The following is a 22,517-nucleotide window of genomic DNA, read 5'->3' on the forward strand; positions in this document are numbered from 1 at the left end:
CAAGAGTGCCATTGGCACCGAAATCCTCCCAGGGACGTGCTCTCTCGCCAAAGGCGAAGAAAGGGAAGGCCGCTGCCTCTTCGGCACCGCCTGCTCCCAAGCACCAGAGCGCGCCCCGACCGGACCGCCCAGCACTGAAACCTGCCGCGGCACCGGCTCCTCCGGCGCAGACACTTCTGCCGGCACCGTTGACTCCGGCCGCCCAGAGGCCGTCGAGTCCGGCACCTGTGACCTCCCCGGCTCCGGCTGCGGTTGAGATCCAACTGCCGTCGACTCCGGAGACCTTCGCAGCGTCATGGGACCTTATTGCGTTGACAGACCCGGCTGTGCCTCCGCCCCCAGCGCCGCCGGTGCGGGCGCCCCGTTCCATGGGCAAGCCGTCAATGCTCAAGCCACCTGCCGGCACCGAGTCCGACCGGCACCGATCCCGCTCCTGGTCTCACCAGCGCTCACGGTCCCGATGCCGATCTCACTCCGGGCGCCGCTCGCAGTCCCGGCACCGCTCGACTACGCGGCACCGGTCTGACTCGTGGCACAGGTCTTTCTCCCGATCTCCGACTTGTTGCTCCCGGCACCGTTCCGGATCGCGGTACCGCTACGGCCACCGCTACTCACGAAGCCGCTCCCGGCACCGAGCATGGAGATCCCGGTCGACCTCCCGGCACTGCGCCGGTCAGAGGTCCTGTTCTCGCTCCCACTCTCGCTGTTGGGATGCCTCCCGGCACCGGTCGCTGCAGAGGCGGGAAACGCGATCAGTTGGCACTTCGGCACAGGGGTTATCCGCTCCTCCCTGGCCCTCCAGGCACGCGTCGGCCTTGTCACATGCCGACAGCTACTACGTCGATGAACATGACCCTCAGGTCCCTTCGGGAGTCTTCCAGCAGTCCCACTATGCGGACCAGGACCCTCATCACTGGGGTTATTGGACCCCTTGGGCCTACCACCAAGCCCAAGGTGCTCCTGTGCCTACCACGCGCACCGTACCACACGAGCCGCGCATCCCGGAGGCTACGATAAGCCGCCCCCCAGTTGACACTGAGGTACCATCATTCGTAGAGGAAGGTAATCAGCCTGCTCAGGAACCTCTGGAGCAGGAACCTTCCCAGGTCCCAGACGCTGAGCGGGATACCATCATGCCCAGGATTTCTTCTTCTTCCTCCTCCCTGGATGAGGCAGTGGCGGGGTCGTCGTCTGCAGGTCCCCCGCCTATTGACTTACGGGCACACCAAGAGCTTCTTCGTAGGGTGGCCTTGCGAATGGACCTACAGGCTGAGGAGGTATCGGAAGTGGATGACCCGATAGTGACCATTTTGTCAGCGGACGCCCCAACCCGCATCGCCCTCCCTTTCATTAAGACTATCCAGGCGACTGCTGATAGCTTATGGCAGACTCCGTCCTCTATTGCGCCCACAGCCAGGAGGGTGGAACGCAAGTACATGGTCCCTTCCAAGGGATATGAGTATTTGTATGTGCACCCTATCTCCTCGTCGTTGGTGGTCCAATCTGTCAACGATAAAGAGCGCCATGGCCAGCAAGGCCCGGCTCCTAAATCAAAGGAAGCCAGGAGAATGGACTTGCTTGGTCGCAAGGTCTACTCTGCTGGTGCCCTGCAGATCCGAGTGGCCAATCAGCAGGCCTTGCTGAGCCGTTACGGGCATGACACTTGGGCTGAGGTAGAGAAGTACAAAGAGCTCCTACCTCAGGACTCAAGACAGGAGTTCGCAGCCTTCGTAGAGGAAGGTAAAAAGGTAGCGCGCACTTCATTACAAGCCTCCTTGGATGCAGCTGACTCGGGGGCACGTACTATAGCCTTGGGTGTTACCATGCGCCGGATCTCTTGGCTCCAGAGTTCAACGCTTCCCCCTGAAGTACAGTACACCATTCAGGACCTTCCTTTTGACTCTAAGGCTCTGTTCTCCGAAAAGACGGACTCTAGGCTCCAGAACCTAAAGGACAATAGAGTCATTATCCGTACTTTGGGGATGCATACCCCTGTAACCCAGAGGCGTCCGTTCCACCCCCAGCTTAACCGGCCTTACCATATGCCTCGCTACAGACAGGACTCTGGTCGGCGACGGGGTCGCGGAGGACATAGACGGCAACCTGGCCACTAACCGTCCCAAGGGCGGGCCCCTTCTAAACCAGCGGGGCCTAAACCGTCCTTTTGACGGCATACCAGATCTTTCTCTAGATCCCTCCCTGCCTTTTTCCAACCGTTTTTCCCATTTCCTCCCGGCGTGGGCCCAGCTGACCACCGATGCCTGGGTCCTAAGCACTGTGGAACGTGGTTACCAACTCCAATTTGTTTCACCCCCACCTTCCCACCCTCCTTCCTGGTCCCTCTTCAGGGACCCCTCTCACGAGCAACTCCTCTTACAAGAGGTGCACTCGCTCCTCGCTATCGGAGCAGTAGAGAGAGTTCCGGAGAGGGAGAGGAGCAAGGGGTTTTATTCCCGTTATTTTTTGATCCCCAAGTCCAAAGGGGGCCTCCAACCCATCCTCGACCTGCGAGACCTCAACAAATACATGCTGAAGTTGAAGTTCCGCATGGTATCTCTGGGGACCATTATCCCTACATTGGATCCGGGAGACTGATATGCTGCCCTCGATATGAAGGACGCTTATTTTCATATCGCCATCTTTCCACCACACAGGCGTTTCCTCCGATTTACAATCACTCACCTTCACTTCCAGTTTGCGGTCCTCCCCTTCGGCCTATCCACGGCCCCAAGGGTGTTTACGAAGTGCATGGCCATTGTCGCCGCCCACCTCCGTCGGCATGGCATCTGCGTTTTTCCCTACCTAGACGACTGGCTCATCGGGGGGACTCGCAGACCACAGTCCAGCAACATGTCACAGTGATCAAAGACTTGTTCACATGTCTGGGCCTGGTTCTCAACATAGAAAAGTCCACCTTAGTACCAACTCAGAGGTTGGACTTTATTGGCGCGACCCTGGACTCATCACTAGCCAGAGCCTACCTTCCTCAGCTACGATTCCAGGCCCTTACACAGCTAATTCGCGCCCTTCAGACCTCTCGTATGTCCTCGGCCCGCGCTTGTCTCTGCCTCCTCGGTCACATGGCGGCTTGCATGCACGTAATTCCGTTTGCCAGGCTCCGCCTCCGCCCCCTCCAGCTGTGGCTCAACTCGCTATACCATCCACACAGGGACCCTCTGGATACCCTGCTCACCATTCCAACGAGCGTCCTTCAATCCCTGAACTGGTGGCTGGCCCCACCACTCGTATGTGCAGGGGTCCCATTCCATCCTCCTCAACCTTCCCTTTCCCTGATGACAGACGCCTCATCCCTCGGATGGGGGGGCTCATCTCGGCCATCTTCGTACTCAGGGCCTTTGGTCGGTGCAGGAGTTGAACCTGCACATCAACGTGAGGGAGCTGTGTGCAGTGCGCCTGGCATGCCAGACGTTCCAAGCTCGCCTCCGCGGCCGTTGTGTCTCAGTCTTTACGGACAACACAACGGCCATGTACTATATCAACAAGCAAGGCGGGACCCGCTCTCCCCACCTCTGCCACGAGGCGGTGCTACTGTGGGAATTCTGCATAGCCCACTCAATACATCTGGTGGCGTTGTTCCTTCCCGGCGTCAAGAACACCGTCGCGGATCGCCTGAGCAGATCCTTTCTCTGCCACGAGTGGTCGCTGAGAGTGGACATCGCTCATGCCATTTTCCAACAGTGGGGATTTCCCCATGTAGACCTGTTTGCATCCCGATCAAACCGCAAATGCCAAGAGTTTTGCTCCTTTCAAGGCCTGTCACCGGGCTCTCTGTCAGACGCGTTTCTCCTTCCATGGACTCGTCATCTGTTCTACGCCTTTCCCCCGTTCCCCCTCATACACAGAGTCCTGCTGAAGCTCCGACGGGACAAAGCACGTCTCATCTTAATTGCGCCAGCGTGGCCCAGACAACACTGGTTCACCACGCTGCTCCGTCTGTCAGTAGCCAGCCCAATTCCTCTGCCACTTCACCCGGATCTTATAACCCAAGATCACGGCACTCTCCGTCACCCAGACCTGACGGCCCTCCACCTCACGGCGTGGCTCCTGAGTGGCTAGACCAGTCGGAATTGCGCTGCTCTGCCCCCGTGCAGCATGTTTTATTGAGCAGCAGAAAGCCTTCCACTCGATCTACCTACCTGGCCAAGTGGAAGTGCTTCGCTTGCTGGGCTCAAGCACGCGACACTATTCCTTCAGAGCTTCCACTTCTGATGGTCCTTGACTATCTCTGGTCGCTAAAACAGCAAGGTCTTGCACTGTCCTCTATGAAGGTGCACTTAGCGGCCATCTCCGCTTTTCACCCCGGTGAGGGGGGATATACGCTGTTCTCTCATCCGTTGACTACCCGTTTCAGAAAGGGCCTTGACTGTCTCTACCCCCAGGTGCGCCATCCGACTCCTACCTGGGACCTCAATCTGGTCCTCAACAGGCTCATGTTCCCACCCTTTGAGCCGTTAGCCACCTGTTCCTTGCTGTACCTGTCATGGAAGACCGTTTTTCTGGTGGCTATCACATCAGCCAGACGGGTCTCTGAGCTCAGAGTGCTCACGGTGGACCCACCGTACACCGTTTTTCATAAGGACAAGGTGCAGCTATGTCCGCATCCAGCGTTCCTCCCGAAGATAGTGTCCGCGTTCCACAATAACCAAGACATCTTCCTTCCGGTCTTCTTTCCAAAACCTCACGCATCCTCACGAGAGCAACGACTTCACTCCCTGGATGTTCGAAGGGCGTTGGCTTTCTATGTTGATCGGACAAGACCGTTCCGCAAATCCTCTCAACTCTTTGTGGCAATTGCTGACCGAATGCGAGGTCTTCCTGTCTCGTCGCAGCGAATCTCCTCATGGCTCACAGAGTGCATACGCACCTGTTATAACTTGCCGAATGTCCCTTTGGGCCATCTCACCGCCCACTCTACCAGGGCCCAGGCATCTTCTGCTGCCTTTCTGGCACACGTACCGATACAAGAAATATGCCGAGCAGCGACCTGGTCGTCGGTTCATACTTTCGCCTCTCACTATGCTCTGGTCCAACAATTGAGAGAGGACGCAGCCTTTGGCTCTGCGGTCCTGCATTCCGCCACGTCTCACTCCGACCCCTCCGCCTAGGTAAGGCTTGGGAATCACCTAACTGGAATGGATATGAGCAATCACTCGAAGAAGAAGAAAAATGGTTACTTACCTTTGTAACTGTTGTTCTAAGTAACCATTTTTTCTGCGGTGTTGGAATCTCCCTGCTCACGTTTTAAGCGAACAAAAGATGGGTGCTGGCATTCTGAGACCCTCAAAATCCTGCCCTGGGGGCCAGACAGCTAAGCAACCAGCATCCACAACCTCTACCATGATAGCATCCTGTCTGGCAACAACTCACTTATCAATAGCTGGGGTCTGAAATCCTCATTTCTTTGTTGTTCTATCACTGTAGTCTCCACTTTCTTATTGCTTGTCTGTATAATCTCTCTCTGGTTCTGTGATTGTTTCTGTCTGCTGTATAATTAATTTGTTGGGTGTAAAGCAATTCAGGTGGTGGGGTATAACTGGTTAGATAATCATGTTACACTATGTTGGGATTGGTTAGTTACATTTAAGTAAAATGATTGGTTAAGGTATAGCTAAGCAGAACTCCAGTTTTACTATATAGTCTGCAGTCAATCAGGAAGTAAGGGGGGGAATGGGAATGAGGGTAGGGGAATTGGAGTTACGTTTTGCTAAGGGGGGGAATAGGAAGAGGGAATGGGAACAGGGACACAGAGAAGCCTCTGTGGTGTCAGAGCTGGGAAGGGTGATACCGAGGAAGGAAATTGGAATCATTGCTTGCTGGAAGTTTACCCCAATAAACATTGAATTGTTTGCACCTCTTGAACTGCGGGTATTGCTGCTCTCAGGTCATGCGAGAAGGACCAGGGAATGGGAGCATGATGGGATAAACCCTCTAAGAAGTACATCTTTCAGGATGTGAAAAACCCTGGAATCAGTATAATTAAGCTGACCTAAGCCATGGTTAGATAGTGCTAAATGAAAGGAAAGATTGTTCTGTCAATGTAGCTATTACAGGGATGGAAAACCCCTCCACTCACTGTAGCAACTGTCTACTCCACAGTGCTAGAGCAGTGTCACAGCAGCATTTTAAGTGTAGACAGCCTCAGAGTGAGACCAGGTCTGGCTCTGTGGATGCTCAGGCACTACAACAAGAGCAGTGACAATACACTGATGCTTCCATAGTTAGCAGGATTCAAACTTGCCTGGGGAGACCCCAATGGATTTCTAGTCCATCGCCTTAGCCACTCGGCCACAACTACTTGATGTATAGGTGCTTCACTACACAATGATTCTGTTCTCACTGAATTGTCACTTCACATTGCTCAGACCAGCTCCCCCAGCACACTCCTGGCTGTGCATTAGTGTAAGTGTGTCCATGGCTGAACAACAAGGGTTCCTGCCCATTTCCCTTCCGGCTGGAGCATGATTAGAGTGTGTTTGTGGTTAACGACATTGCTATAGATTGTTGTTCATTCCCCACACTGACAATTCAGACCGTCCCGTTCCTATTCGAATCTCCACTAGATCATGCCAATAGCCAGAGTCAGGATTTCTCTGGGGCACTGAAATGTTTCAGGGGGTTGGTGCATGAACTCAGCCTGGCATCCATCCCTGATGTTTCATGGACTAACAACAGCAGCGTAAAGAAAGAGCTGATCCAATATCTCACTGTCAGAGGTGAAGGTGGCCTCGTCCCATCTGCATGACCATTGCCATTGCAGGAGAGAAGGTTTCAATGGAATCGAATGCCCTGGCTCAGACAAGAGACACAGGGAGGTTTTGCTGTTCATGGATCTGTGCAAGGGAAATTGTGTCTCTGTGTGAAATTGAGGAGGGAAATGAAACGTCCCCATGGTGGCCCAATGCCCTAAGGAATGTGGGCGATGGACTCCGGCAGGGAAATGATTTCACAGGATCAATGTATTGCCCTGATTAAAAGCTATGGCTAAAAGGCAGCCACTGTTGTTAGTACCTGAACCTGTGTAGGGACGCCCAAGTGTGTATCAAGTCCATTGCCATAACCAGGGGTAGTCGATTATTTTATCAAGATTCAAATTTCTTGGTCAAGGTATAGTCAGTGTATAGACGCCAGAGAAAATAATACACTGATGATAAGAAGAAGAATATAGAAATATTTTGCAGTCACTATGGGCATAACTATGATAATTGTTTTGTGTTTCACTCTTTATTATGGCACCACCTTCCTTCCCTTTAGACTTCTAGTTTACCAAGGGTAAAACTAAACATTTCTTCAGATACCAGGTAGTGTTTTTGTTCATTCCTGCTAGCTACACAGGGATTTGATGTAGCTGCTTTCAATCCTCCGGCTCTGCCGGGATAAGTAACATTTCAGGCTGTCACTGAACCGAAGGAGGGAGATCATTTTTTGACAAGTTACACCTCCTCTTAAAGGTGTTTGTCTGGCAGCCTTGATTCCCAGGTCTCTCCGGAGGGAAGAAAGTTTCTGTGCAAAATACCAAAACTTTTAACAGAGCAGAGGGAAAGGCAACGGCCACATGATGAGGCCAATATGTACCACAACATGATTCTTTTATGTGGGATGACTCTGAACACTGACTGATCTGCACTCTCTTGTGTTTGAAGAGATGTTTAGTTTTGCACTTGGGAACCTATAAGGCTGAAGCAACGTTATGGATAGTGACACTGCGATTGAAGGGTGATTTAAGGTTGTAAAAATTGTTAAAAACACTGAGCTTAAACATGAACTGCCTGTTATTACAGGCTGGTTTCCCCACGTCGGTTCCATAAGCTCTGCTAGAAAGGCCCTGGGTTCTCTCCTGCCTCGGTAGGAACTAGAGGGAATCGGCCCCTGCTGCCCTTGGCTCCAGGCTGATTTTTCTGGGGAGGGGGCATAGAATTGATATGTTTGCTGTTGAGAAGGGAGCCAGGCCAGTTCTCAGGAAACGAGAATTCCCAGCATCTGCCCAGCCCAGCCCAGGCTGCTGCCCTGTCCCGGCCTCTGTTCCCCTGGGGGCCCTGCATGTTTGACTCTAGAGCAGGCCGGGAGCAGCAGCTGAGGCAGAGGACACGTGGGCTGGGCAGATAGGAGGGAGTTTAGCAAGTGGAAATGGTAAAACCGCAGTGAATATTACCTTGGACTCGACGACCTTTCTCCATTGGTCTGTCTGCTTTGGGGCAGGGACAATGACATGTCCTGCTGCATTCGTCATTTCAAAGGGGGGTTTAGGATTTTCATTCTCAGACACGGTGCACAAAGCAGGACTCAACCCAGGGTGCAAACGAAATGAGCCACTCACAGGTTCTGACAGCCACAATGAGCCTTTGGTGTGAGAACTCAGACCTGCCCCTGTCCCAGAGGGAGGGGGGGTGTCTACAAGGGGCTTGGACCACTGATCTACCAGTGCCTAACTCCCAAACTTTCAGTAACTCTATTATCAGTGCCCATGAGAAAAACCACACTAGGTTAGACCAAAGGCCCATCTTGCTCTGAATCTTGTCTTCTGACAGTAGCCAATAGCAGGTGCCCCCAAAGCCACCACTGGGAGTTGAACCCAGGCTCACCTGTTTACAAGGCAGGTGCTTTAGCCAGCTAAGCCATGGTGCCTGGGTATAAGACATAGTGTCTGCCCACACCTGACTCCCTGCCATCGCCACCAGGACCTGACAAGCTTTCCTTGTGTTTGGATTCTGCAAAGCAGAGGAGCAGGTGACGTTTTCCTTGCAAGCTGTGTGTGTGAGTGAATCTTTGGCCAGGTCTGCACTACAAAGTTGTTTCAGCAGAAATATATTGCTCAGGTGTGTGAAGAACACACAACGCTCCCTCGGTCGGCAGCTTGGTGTGGCTGGTGTACACACTGCAATGCCACATCTGGCAACAAAACTGCCCTGTTTTGGTGACAAAATAAAACCACTTCGATGAGAGGCCTAGAGCTTTTTGCAGCAAACTTACAGTGACAGAGTGCCAGTGTAAATGCTGCTGGTCATTAAATCACCAGAACTGGCCTCCGCCAGTATCCCACAATGCCTGCCGTGAACTCACCTGCCCTGCATTTCTGCTACAGAGGCTGGGCCCCTCCCCTTTCATCGCTCCGGGAAGTTCTGACAGCTGAGCCTGCTGCTCTGCTCCGGCAGCCAGGAGCAAATGCTGCTCTCCAGCCCTGCGAACACAGAGCAGGGGGCGGGAATGTCCATACATGGGGGGGGGGGGGCACCGGCATCCGAACTGTGACACCCCATGACATCCCTTCCCTCCAGGAGTCTCTTACCTTCTAAACAGGGACGGCTGTTTTCTAGTAAAATCACTCAAAGGGAAGGAGAAAACTCAAAAGAGGTTCCTCCTGGCGCTCACGTCCGTGAACCCGAATACTCTCTCAGTCCTCAAAGAGAGACCTGGAGAAGGAGACTTGTTGGAGCAAAGCCACAGGGGTCTCTGAGGTTTCCCTGGCCCCTCGCCCTGGTCCTGCCTGGCTGATGTCAGCATCTCTCTGTGAGGTCACCACCTCCCCACCACCTTGGACCAATAGGCTGAGGTCCTGCAAAAGGCCTTTGTGATGTCACTGCCACACCCCTCCCTTGCTGTGCCAATGTCCTGCCCCTGGCCAGGCACTTTGGAGGTTTAAGCTACTCCCTGTGGCTCACCCCACTCAAGGAGCGTTTGTTCTAGGCAGCAAGCCGGCTAGACAGGGAAACATCAGACGCTGCTCCCAATGCTACACTCAGTTTTTCAGAAATTATGGCCAGAAGAGACCATTAGAGCATCTAATCATATAATCATAGAATATCAGGGTTGGAAGGGACTTCAGGAGGTCATCTACTCCAATCTACTGCTCAAAGCAGGACCAATCCCCAACTAAATCATCCCAGCCAGGGCTTTGTAAAGCCTGACCTTAAAAACCTCTAAGGAAGGAGATTCCACCACCTCCCTAGGTAACCCATTGCAGTGCTTCACCACTCTCTGAATGAAAAAGTTTTTCCTAATATCCAAACTAAACCTCCCCCACTGCAACTTGAGACCATTACTCCTTGTTCTGTCATCAGGTACCACTGAGAACAGTCTAGATCCATCCTCTTTGGAACCCCCTGTCAGATAGTTGAAAGCAGCTATCAAATCCCCCCTCAGTCTTCTCTTCTGCAGACTAAACAATCCCAGTTCCCTCAGCCTCTCCTCATAAGTCATGTGCTTCAACCCCCTAATCATTTTTTGTTGCCCTCTGCTGGACTCTTTCCAATTTTTCCACATCCTTCTTGTAGTGTGGGGCCCAAAACTGGACACAGTACTCCAGATGAGGCTTCACCAATGTCTAATAGAGGGGACTGATCACATCCCTCGATCTGCCGGCAATGCCCCTAATTATACAGCCCAAAATGCTGTTAGCCTTCTTGGCAACAAGGGCACACTGTTGACTCATAGCCAGCTTCTCGTCTACTGTAATCTCTTGGTCCTTTTCTGCAGAACTGTTTCCTAGCCATTCGGTCCCTAGTCTGTAGCAGTGAATGGGATTCTTCCGTCCTAAGGGCAGGACTCTGCATTTGTCCTTGTTGAACCTCATCAGGTTTCTTTTGGCCCAGTCCTCTAATTTGTCTAGGTCCCTCTGTATCCTATCCCTACGCTCCAGCGTATCTATCAATCCTCCCAGTTTAGTGTCATCTGCAAACTTGCTGAGGGTGCAGTCCACGCCATCCTCCTAATCATTAATGAAGATATTGAACAAAACCGGCCCCAGGACCGACCCTTGGGGCACTCCACTTGAAATTGGCTGCCAACTAGACATGGAGCCGTTGATCACTACCCATTGAGCCCGACGATCTAGCCAGGTTTCTATCCACCTTATAGTCCATTCATCCAGCCCAGACTTCTTTAACTTGCTGGCAAGAATACTGTGGGAGACTGTATCAAAAGCTTTACTAAAGTCAAGGGATAACACATCCACTGCTTTCCCCTCATCCACAGAGCCGGTTATCTCCTCATAGAAGGCAATTAGGTTAGTCAGGCATGACTTGCCCTTGGTGAATCCATGCTGACTGTTCCTGATCACTTTTCTCTCCTCTAAGTGCTTCAGAATTGATTCCTTGAGGACACGCTCCATAATTTTTCCAGGGACTGAGGTGAGGCTGACTGACCTGCAGTTCCCCGGATCCTCCTTCTTCCCTTTTTTAAAGATGGGCACTACAGTAGCCTTTTTCCAGTCATCCAGGACCTCCCCCGATCGCCATGAGTTTTCAAAGATAATGGCCAATGGCTCTGCAATCACATCCGCCAACTCCTTTAGCACCCTCGGATGCAGCGCATCTGGCCCCATGGACTTGTGCTCGTCCAGTTTTTCTAAACAGTCCTGAACTACTTCTTTCTCCACAGAGGACTGGTCACCTTCTCCCCATACTGTGCTGCCCAGTGCAGCAGTCTAGGAGCTGACCTTGTTTGTGAAGACAGAGGCAAAAAAAAACATTGAGTACATTAGCTTTTTCCACGTCCTCTGTCCACTAAGTTACCTCCCTCATTCAGTAAGGGGCCCACACTTTCCTTGACTTCCTTCATGTTGCTAACATACCTGAAGAAACCCTTCTTGTTACTCTTAACATCTCTTGCTAGATGCAACTCCAAGTGTGATTTGGCCTTCCTGATTTCACTCCTGCATGCCTGAGCAATATTTTTATACTTCTCCCTGGTCATTTATCCAATCTTCCACTTCTTGTAAGCTTCTTTTTTGTGTTTAAGATCAGCAAGGATTTCACTGTTAAGCCAAGCTTGTCGCCTGCCATATTTACTGTTCTTTCTACACATCGGGATGTTTTTTTCCTGCAACCTCAATAAGGATTCTTTAATCCTTTAGAGGATTGGAACTGATTTCAGTGAAGGCACATGTTTGCTAGGTTTTTATGCATTTGTGCAGGAAAACATTGAGGGTTTCCATTCATTTCAGGGATCCCTATCCAGTGGAACTCCTGAACATAATGGAAATGCCAATATTTTTGTTGAAGGAAGAGGTTTGTAAGGGGGCACTTGGATTTGAACCAAGGACCACTTAAACTACAGTCAAACACTCTACCACTGAGCTATACCCCCATAACTCCTGTGTAGATAAGTCAGAGATCTTAAGATTTTGAAGGACAGGCCCTGCCTCAGCGATCTCCTGTTCTGTTCCCAAACCACAGTGCTTTTAAAAATGGGTTTGATTAAACTTAAAGATCCATGTAAACAGCACAGCTTGCACACCCACCCCCATAGCTTCCCCCAGTGACATAGCTACCACCTCTCGGGGAGATGGATTAACTACACGGACGGGACAGCTCTCTCCCCTCCGCTTACAGCATCTTCATTATTTATGAATAGGTGGAAAATAACCTCCTGAATGGACAGTAACCAATTTATCAAATATTGCTGGGTCTGCATTCAATATGGGTACCTGGTCGTATTGGCTGGATTAGTAGGAGCATTGCCGGCAGATCCAGGGAAGTGATTATTCCCTTCTATTCGGCACTGGGGAGGCCACATCTGGAGCATTGCGTCCAGTTTTCGCCCCCCCCCCCCACTACAGAAACAAATTGGAGAGAGTCTAGGGGAGGGCAACAAAAATGTTTAGGGGGCAGGGGACTGATGAGGAGAGGCTGAGGGCAGGGCTGCCCGGGGGGGGGGCAGGTGGGGCAATTTGCCCCAGGCCCTGCAGGGCCCCCACGAGAATACAGGATTCTAGAGTATTGCAACTTTTTTTTATGGAAGGGGCCCCCAAAATTGTTTTGCCCCGGGCCCCCTGAATCCTCTGGGCGGCCCTGCCCACTCCACCCCCTTCCCTCGTTCTCCTCTCTCTGAGGCCCCACCTGTGCTCCGCCCTCACTCCCATTTGACCACTTCCCACCCCCGTTCTTCCACTGTGGCTAAGGCCTGCTGGTCCACCTTTCGCTCACTCCTCTCCTCCCCCAAGGCCTTCCTGCCTGCTGCTCGTGCCTCTCCATCCCCTACCCCAAGGCCTGCCTGCTGCCCCCACCTCTCTGCCCCTCCCCTGAGACCCGCCCTGCCCAAACCTCTCTGCCTCCTCCCCTAAGACCAGCCCTGCCCACCACTTGCACCTCTCTGCCTCTCCCGAGACCCACCCTGCCCAGCGCTCACACCTCTCTACCCCCTCCCCTGTCCTGCCCTGTCCACCACCCCCACCTCTTTGCCCCTGCCCTGAGACCCACTTGTCCACCTCTTTCCTCGGTCGTCTGTTGTTATTCCTTGAAACATCAAGGATGGAATTAAAAGCTGAGTTTACTCCAGGGTGAGGAAAGAAAGGAGCCACCAACCCCCTGACAAATCTCAGTGCCCCAGAGAAAACCTGCCCCCTGCTATTGCAATCACTGATGTGCTGGGGATATGGCAGGAAAGGGACTGTCTGAATGATCAAGGCAGGAAATGGACAACAATCTACAGCAACGTCATTGACCACAAACACACTCTAACCATGCTCCAGCCAGAAAGGAAATGAGCAGGAATTCTTGCAGTTCAGCCATGGACACACTTACACAAGGGCACAGCATTGAGTGTGCTGTGAAAGCTGGTCTGAGGAAACAACTGGAATTGATCACTCAGTGAGAACAGAACTAGAGTGCAGTGAGAGACACATCTCAACTGAGTGGTTAAGGCGGTGGACTAGAAATCCATTGGCGTCTCCCTGCACAGGTTTGAATCCTGCTGACTACGGAGAAAGTTGTGGTTCTTTAGTTTCAAGGGAGCTGGGTCTTGTCTCACTCTCAAGCTGTGTCTACACTATTGGGTAATGCGGCTTTAAAGTGTTTTAATTAAACAGCTGTTGCATGTCCACACTATGCCCCTTGTGTCACCAGAGCACATCCACGCTAGAATCTTGGATGGCCACAGAGAGCAGTGCACTGTGGGTAGCTGTGCAACTGGCTACAGGGTACTTTGGGAAGGGTTTGCAATGCCTCATGAGCCGGTAAAGCATCACATGATGCCGGTTTCTCTATCCCACCGTTCCATGGGCTGCTTACTAGATTGCCAGCTGCTTTTCAACTGCAGTGTGCGTGGCGGGGTAGAGAGTGTGTGTGTGTGTGGGGAGAGAGGGAGTGTGTGTGTGTGGGGAGAGGGAGTGTGTCGCACACTGTCTCTATGTTCAGACAGCTGCTGCAAGCAACCAGGCCTGAGGCGGGGGAGGGGGCAGCCCCAACATCAGCCCCCGCTTCCCTCACTGGCTCAGCTCAGCACAGCAGCCTCTGTCGCACACACACACACACTGCTGCTGCTGAGCTCTGTGTCAGAGGTGCTGGAACAGGGGGTTTAGAGGGCCTTGGCTCCACCACTCTTAACTGGCTGTTAGGACAAATGATGGAGGGGGGAAAGGGGGAGTCTTGGGGGGGGGGGGAGAGGCATTCTGTGGGTGTGGCCTCGGGGGGAGAGGTGGTGTGAGTGGGGATCCTTGGGGAAGGGGTGTCATGGGAGTGCCACAGTTCAGACAATAGTGACCCCCCCCCCACTGTAAGGAAGCTCCCGCCGCCCCTGCTCTGTGTTCGTAGCGCGGGAGAGAGCAGCGTTCCAGGGCAGGGATTTGCTCCCCGGGGCTCCACCAGGGGGGCTTGGGAGGCTGCAGGGAGCCCTGGGCCCTTTAAATCACCAGCCTGGGGAAGCCGGGCCGGGCTGGCACAGCGTACCCGCTCTTGCCAGTACCTCATACTGGAATGTACCAGCTTACGTTCACCTCTGGAAGGTCCTCACATGGATCAATAACTGGTTAAAAGCCAGGAAACAAAGGGTAGGAATAAATGGACAGTTTTCAGGATGCAAACAGGTAACTAGTGGTGCCTGTACTGGGACTAGTCAACATCTTCATAAACGATCTGCTGAACAGCGAGGTGACAAAATCTGCGGATGATCCAAAACTACAGAGGATAGTTAAGTCCAAAGCAGACTGGGAGGAGCCAAAAAGAGATTTCACAAAACTAGGTGAAAGGGCAACAAAATGGCAGATGAAATTCAATGTTGATCAATGCAAAGTGATGCACATTGGCAAACATAATCCCAACTACACATATAAAACGATGGGATGTAAAATAGCTGTTCCAACTCAAGTGAGAGATCTTGGAGTCACTGTGGATAGTTCTCTGCAAACATCCACTCAATGGGCAGTGGCAGGCAAAAAGCGAACAGAATGTTGGGAATCATTAAGAAAGGGATAGAGAATAAGAGAGGAAATCTTATTGCCACTGTATAAATCCATGGTACACCCATATCTTGAATACCGCGTGCAGATATGGTCGCTCCATCTTAAAAAAGATGTATTGGAATTGGAAAAGGTTCAGAAACGGGTATGGAGTGTCTGCCATATGAGGAGAGAATAATAAGACTGGGACTTTTCAGCTTGGAGAAAAGATGACTAAGGGGAAATATGCTAGAGGTCTATAAAATCATGACTGGTGTGGGGAAAGTAAATAAGGAGTGTTACTTATTCCTTCTCATCACACAAGAACTAGGGGTCACCAAATGAAATTAATAGGCAGCCTGTTTAAAACAAACAAAAGGAAGTATTTTTTCATACAACACACAGTCAACCTGCGGAACTCCTTGCCAGAGGAGGTTGTGAAGGCCAAGACTATAACAGGGTTCCAAAAAAGAGCTAAATCGATTCATGGAGGACATGCTCTGAGCCAGGATGGGCAGGGATGGTGTCCCTAGTCTCTGTTTGCCAGGAGCTGGGAATAGGTGACAGGGGATGGGTCACTTGGTGATTCCCTGTTCTGTTCATTCCCTCTGGGGCACCTGGCTTTGGCCGCTATGGGAAGACAGGATACTGGGCTAGATGGACCCAGTCTGACCCAGTCTGGCCGTTCGTACGTCCTTATGTCCTTATGCTCCTTTCATACAGATGCCTGGGATTCTGCCTCACAATGTGTCCCTGAGGTCTCAGCCAAAATGCCCAGACAGGCAAACACTCTGGGCTCCTGAAGCCTCTGCCCCCCACCTAGTGCCCTATGGTTCATCCCTGACCCTTGCTGCTGCTCCTTGCTATAGACTGTGAAAGGAGCGGAGGCAGCGCAGGAGCCTTCTGGGGACGCAGATCTGAGGCTTTGGGAGAGACACATTGTCTGAGACATCAGACCTCTGCAAACCCTGCAGCCACCCCCTCAATCTGGGGCCTGTTCCATCCCTGAGTCTGGGCTACCGCGATCCCTCCCCCAGAGCAGGGCGCCCACAGATTACAGCCTGGAAATAGGCGTGTGAGACTAACTCCTGTTCTCCTTGACAGGGCCTCCCCTAGACCAAGTGCCTCTCCCAGGCAAGATGTGTCTTCGCTGCCCCCCCCATATGTTAAAATTTTGAATATCTTATTTTTCATTGCATTTGTAGCTCAGCTCATGATTTTGACGCACAATTTCGATGCATGATTTTCTCTGTCATATAAGATGATAAATTTGCAGGCTAGGTTCTGTAAACCTGTATTTATTCATGCCATATAAGCAAATAAAACAAATGCATTTTCTTTAAGCATATAGGAACTTTTTAATTTTGACAGTAACTGAAATGTACTAACATCTAGAAATGGAACTGTCAGTAGCACAGGGTGGGCCGGTATTAAATAGTGTGACAGTAGGAGACAGCGTTAGGATGTTAACCCCAGGCCTTTAGTTGAAAGGTCGCTTCTCTCGCCTTTCCCCCATGAACTGAAGCACAGCATTAAAGAGATCCAAAGATTGGCCAATGGCATTTCCAAGTGCTAAAATAGCAAGCGATGTCGATCTCTCATTGGCCATCAGCGACTGAAGATGTGGTTTAATGAGCTGGAGCTTCAAGGCGAGGGTGGCTCTGTCCACTGCCTTCCGTTGCGCTGCTGGGCACCAAGTCCCTGGTGGCCAATATGTGAAGCTGGGAGAAGAGAGTGGGGTGGCAAATGGCGGCAGGACTCCTGCCACCAGGGTCTAGCTGCCCAACTTCCTCCTGGTACTGCTGGCCCCCCATCGCCTTCGGGTAACCCAGGAACTAAGGCAGGAATAGGGCGAGGAAGCAAGTAAAGCCGAGCAAGGAAGCCAAAAGTGAATCTTGTCTGCCTGGGCCGCTCGCAATGACGTCCTTTTTCTGTGCCACAGCTGACAACAACATCCCAGACAGAAAAGCAGGAGGCCAAAAAGAAACCGAGCAGCTGCTGAAGTAGTTCAGTTGGGAGCGTGCTAGACTAACAGGCTCTTCTGTCCCCCTGTGTGCACGGGTGGGATGTTTTCTGAAAGTGCAGCAGTTCCTTTAACTGCCACGACTCCCTCATTTCAGGCTATGCAGCAGGAAAAGGCAGCATGGGCTTCTGCACCGAGTTGGCCCACCTGACCTTTCATTCTTCTCTTGCTCTTTGTCAGCAAGGGGAAGAAAAAGAAGCTCTCCCTCAAGCTGGAGTCACAAGGGCGACGTAAGGACGACTTCCTGAGTCCCAGCTCCAGTCCTCTGCTCTGCCAGCTGACCCATCGAAGGGCTGTCACCACTTTCTCCAGGTTTGTCCATTGGTCTGTGTCAGGGTGAGCAACAGCCAAGTAGATGGAGTTTCTGTAGTGTAGTGGTTATCACGTTCGCCTCACACACAAAAGGTCCCTGGTTCAAAACCAGGCAGAAACATGCTGGCTTCCTTTTCCCAGATTCCCCTTGCTGTTCAGGAAGGCCTCCTCCTCCTCCTCCTATTGGCCTGTCCGTGGGATAACTCCAACCCCGGCATGACAGAGGGTGCTGACAGCAGTGGAGAAAGCACCTTGGCGTCTAGCTGGAGAACCTAGAGGAGTGCGGCGTGTCACCTTTTGGAGGCTTGTGGCTTGGCCTCCTCTGCCCTGGGAGGTTGGCCGGTGGAGGCCGGCTCTTCCTGCTGGCCTCCTCTGCGTGACTTGCCAAAGGAGGAAGTGAGGCAGGAATGGGGCAAAAGAGGAAAGTCGAGCTGAGAAAGGCAGGGCAGAAAGTAAGCACATCATTGCGGCTAAGTGGGGTTAGTAGAGCATCACCATTCGTTCTGCAAAGCCGGGGGAGGTGTGGTTGGCTGCTGGGAGATAGACCCCTGTGCCTGCCTGTTGGCATCCCAGGGATGGCTCCTTGCAGCCCAGGAGAAGCGAGGTTCTGGGGGGATGGAAAAGCAGCAATGGCGAGGCTGAGTGGACTCCTTTCTGGCCGACATGGTGGGCTGTGGTGGGTTGGGAGTTGCCTGTAAGCCATAAGTGGACTTGGTGGAGTGAAAACCGCTGCTCCATTCTGGCTGACCTGGGAGAGCCATTAATGACTTGGGAGTGGGGACAGGGCGCTGGCTGTGAGCAAATGGGATCCAGGAAGCCCCAGCCTGCCCCTCCAGGGGCCGAGTCATCTTCTTCTCTCCTGCCATGGGGAGCCCGGCCTTAAGCCTGCCCAACATGCACTGCAGCTCAAGCATTAAGCCTTCCTGTGGCATAACCGAACTACGGCCTAGTGTAATAAGGTGTAAAGTTTAGATTGTGAATTTATCTTTAATTTCCATGGTAACTTACTTTGATCTTTTATGCCTACCACTTATAATCCTTAAAACTCCATCTTTCTGTAGTTAATAAATCTATTTTATGAAACTGGTGTATTTTGCTTGAAGTTCTTGGGAAATCGCAGCTCCATTACAAGGCTGGTTCATGTACTATTCACAGTGAGGGAGGGGTGGGCTCTGCGTAATAAACTCACGCTGATCAGGCTTCTGATTAAGGAAAGATGGTATGATCCAGGGGAGCAAGGCTGCAGAGCTGGGGGAATTGGCGGGAGGCTCTCTATCATTAGTGTTATGAGTGGCTGGGAGAAGCATTCATGTAATAGGTGGATGTGTCCCTACCTGTGGATGTCTGTGTAAGTGCAATATCTGCCAGAGATTCACAGCTCTTCACAGTATCACAGTGTGAGAGGGAGCCCAGGCAGTGGGACACAGGCTCAGGGGTCCCACTGTTCAGGTTGCATCCCATAGATCCCATCACAGACTTTCAGCAACCACAGCAGATGTTCACTGGAACAGTGAGATAGATGGCAAAATAGTGCTCTCCAGTGCCTGCAGACATCAAACTATCAGGAATTCTGCGCACAGAGAGGACCCTGCAAGTGGAAAATGCCTGTGGATAAGACCCTTCTGTCCCCAGCTGTGGTCGTACAGTGCTTAGTGCTCTGCGTTGTGGCCTCAAGAGCCATGGATGAAAGTTGAGTTATGGTGACCTTTTCCTTGTCTCCACGTTTCTTAGGTGCCTCCTGCCGACACGTGTCAGAAAAAAATACCGGTTTCTTTTGGAAGCATTGCAAGGCAGAGGCAGTCCTCTCTGTTTCCTCAAAAGATTGACCAAAAGGTAGGAGGAGTGGGCACATTTGGCAAGGCACCACTGGGTGCTGCATCTCTAACCTCCACTTTACCTGGCAGGTGCCTCTGGGACTTTTCTCCCAGCGGCTCCATTTTTCATCAGTGACAATCAAAAGGAAGATGACATGACATCTGTGTGCAGACATCCCCAGTGAATCACAAGGACGTGTGGTGCAGGCTCTCGTGTTGCAGCAATTGTAGTTGAAGCAACCAGCATGCTAATGCCAGTCACAGCAGCCTTTTCATCAACTCCAGGCTTGTGATTTGATTCTTTCCAATGCTTCTCTCCAGAGAAGCCTTTTCCTTAGCAAGCAATTACTTGGATACCAAGGGAGGTCTCTTCTGTTTCCCGGAAAGACACAGGAAAATGTGAGCAGAGCAGACGAAAGCCATACAACAAAGCACCACTAGGAGTTGAACCCAGGATCTCCTGTTTACTAGACAGGTGCTCTAAGCCAGCTAAGCCATGGTGCCTGCCTCAAGAAAATACTTGCAACTGTTCCATTTAATGGTCCAGGACAACACCTGCAAATTCCAAACTACAGACGTTCCCCATTTCCCTCAAGACTTGCAAGGAAGAACTGGCAGGCCAAGCCAGGATCTCCTGGTTACTAGGAAGACACTTCAGCCAGCTCTTCCCAAAGATCACTATCCAGAGACCTTTAAACAGCCACTGCAGATGTTCACCAACAAAGAGATGTCAAAATAGAGTTCTCCACTGCTTGCAGCTATCACGCTACCAGGAGTTCTGTGCACAGAGAGGCCCCTGCTGGTGGGAAAGGCTTTGGTAGAGACTCTTCTGACACCACCCGGTTCTCATATAGTGTTTAGCGCTCTGTGTTGTGGCTTCAGCATCCACAGATGCCAGTTCAATTGGGGGACATTTTTCCTGCCTCCACATTTGTCTAATGGCTCCTTTCAACACTTGTCACCAAAAAGACCTGTTTCTTTTGCAAGCGATGTACAGCTAGGCAAAGGCAGTCTTCTCCATTTCCTCAAAAATCACCAAGCTGTGGGGAGAGGAGACACATTCAGCCAAGCTGGATCCTGAATCTCCTCTTTATTCAGCAGGTGTCTGTGAAGGACACAAATCTACACCGTGTAGAGGTCAAGAATAGGACTTTATTACACACAGCGCTGGCAGAGTGTCACCTTGCATATTAGGCTCAGAGACACTGTTAATTAATTAATTACAATAGAATATATAGCTTTTCCATGGGTGGGGGAAAGTGACGGCATAGGCAGTTCCAAACCCTGAGATAGGTTTTGCAGCAAGACAAGATAGCACAGTAGCCAATGGTTAACAGGTTACATAATGCCTCCACCCATGGTCTCAAGTTAACATTTCATTAATACTTTGATAATGTTATTAGTATAAAATATATGTTGAATTCTGATTTGAGGTCCATAGGAATGGAGCAACTCCTTTGATTGTCCAACATTCCTAGGGGTTAAAGTAAAGAAACAGTGAAAGTATATGGCAATAAAGATTGTTTTTGTGTGTCTAACGGCAGGCATTGGTCCCTGGGAAGGGAGGTGGAAGGATGCCATATCTTATACGGACGTGCCAACTTTTCATAAACTCAAGGTTGGCTCTGTGGGAAAAATGTCTCCCTACAGAAGAGACTAAGGCCTGGTCTACACTAGGACTTTAATTCGAATTTAGCAGCGTTAATTCGAACTAACCGCTCAACCGTCCACACCAGGAAGCCATTTAATTCGAACTAGAGGGCTCTTTAGTTCGAATTTGGTACTCCACCCCGGCAGGTGGAGTAACGCTAAATTCGACATGGCTAGTTCGAATTAGGCTAGGTGTGGATGGAAATCGAACTTAGTAGCTCCGGGAGCTATCCCACACTGCACCACTCTGTTGACGCTCTGGACAGCAGCCCGAGCTTGGATTCTCTGCCCAGCCACACAGGAAATGACCCGCGAAAATTTGAATTCATTTTCCTGTCTGGGCGGTTTGAATCTGACGTTCTGGTTGCACATCGGGGCGAGCTCCGCAGCACCGGCAGCAATGCAGAGCTCTCCAGCAGAGGAGTCCATGTAATCTCTGAATAGAAAGAGGGACCCGGCATAGACTGACCGGGAACTCTTGGATCTGATTGGTGTGTGGGGCGAGGAGTCTGTGCTTTCGGAGCTGCGCTCCAACGAACGGAATGCAAAGACCTACGAGAAGGTCTCCAAAGCCATGATACAGACAGAGGATACAGCCGTCATGCAACGCAGTGCTGCGTGAAAATCAAGGACCCCAGACAAGGCTACCAAAAAATCAAAGCGGCCAACGGACGCTACGGAGCCTGCCACCACTGCCCCACCAGTGACCATGGACTCTGATGATGGGACAGTGTCGACGGACAGTTCCTCGACGATGTTCACGGACGGGGAAGATGAGGAAGGGTTTGTGGAGGACGAGGCAGGCGACAGCGCTTACAATACTGCTTTCCCCAACAGCCAGGATCTATTCATCACCGTCACGGAGATCCCCTACCAACCCTCCCCGGCCAGGAACCCGGATCCTGAATCAGGGGTAGGAGCAGTCGGTAAGTGCTTTAACCATGTTAACTTTTATTCTTAATATAACAGGAATCTGAAGTGTGTGAAAAGGAGGTCTCTGTATATATGGTGATAGAACAGAAATCCTCCTGGGAGAACACCACGAAGCTCTCCTGCCGTTAATCGATAAGCATCAGCAGGAGGTTCCTGGGGAGAGCTGCCTTATTGGGTGCTCCGTGATAGCACACTTTTCCGCGCGAGGCTTTCATGCGGTATTCAGGGAGCACTGCCTCCCAGAGCACGGCTGCATAGGTCCGTGGTTCGTGCTAGATTTCACGCAGCATGCGCTCTCTATCTCCTTCAGTGCCCGTCCTCACGGTGATCTCGCTCGGAGACTCCTGCATCTAAGTAGGGGAAGAAATGTTACGTTACGCCTGGTCCAAAGTATTTTTAATAAATAAACGGACAGACGGCATAGCACAGACTCAGCACGCAGCTGCGTGACGAGCGTAACGGAAAGCCAAAGAATCAAATGGACGCTCATGGAGGGAGGGGGGAACGAGGACGCAAGGTATCCCACAGTTCCTGCTGTCTCCGAAAAGCATTTGCATTCTTGGCTGATCTCCAAATGCTTCTAGGGTCAAACACAGTGTCCGCGGTGGGTCGGGGC

At 51.5% G+C, this 22,517-nt stretch overlaps 3 non-coding genes and 1 pseudogene across 3 annotated transcripts; 1 reads left to right on the forward strand and 3 right to left on the reverse strand.

The window, feature by feature from the left end:
* Window positions 1–2,373: 2,373 nt before the first annotated feature.
* Window positions 2,374–22,517, reverse strand: part of LOC120381704 — a 177,110-nt pseudogene continuing 156,966 nt past the window's right edge.
* On the reverse strand, window positions 12,031–12,102 carry TRNAY-GUA. The gene has a single exon. It is a non-coding gene; the product is annotated as a tRNA-Tyr (tRNA).
* Window positions 17,553–17,625, forward strand: TRNAV-CAC. The gene has a single exon. It is a non-coding gene; the product is annotated as a tRNA-Val (tRNA).
* Window positions 19,748–19,822, reverse strand: TRNAT-AGU. The gene has a single exon. It is a non-coding gene; the product is annotated as a tRNA-Thr (tRNA).

This window comes from Mauremys reevesii, linkage group 14 (genome assembly GCF_016161935.1).
Source record: "Mauremys reevesii isolate NIE-2019 linkage group 14, ASM1616193v1, whole genome shotgun sequence".
Lineage (NCBI taxonomy): Eukaryota > Metazoa > Chordata > Testudines > Geoemydidae > Mauremys > Mauremys reevesii.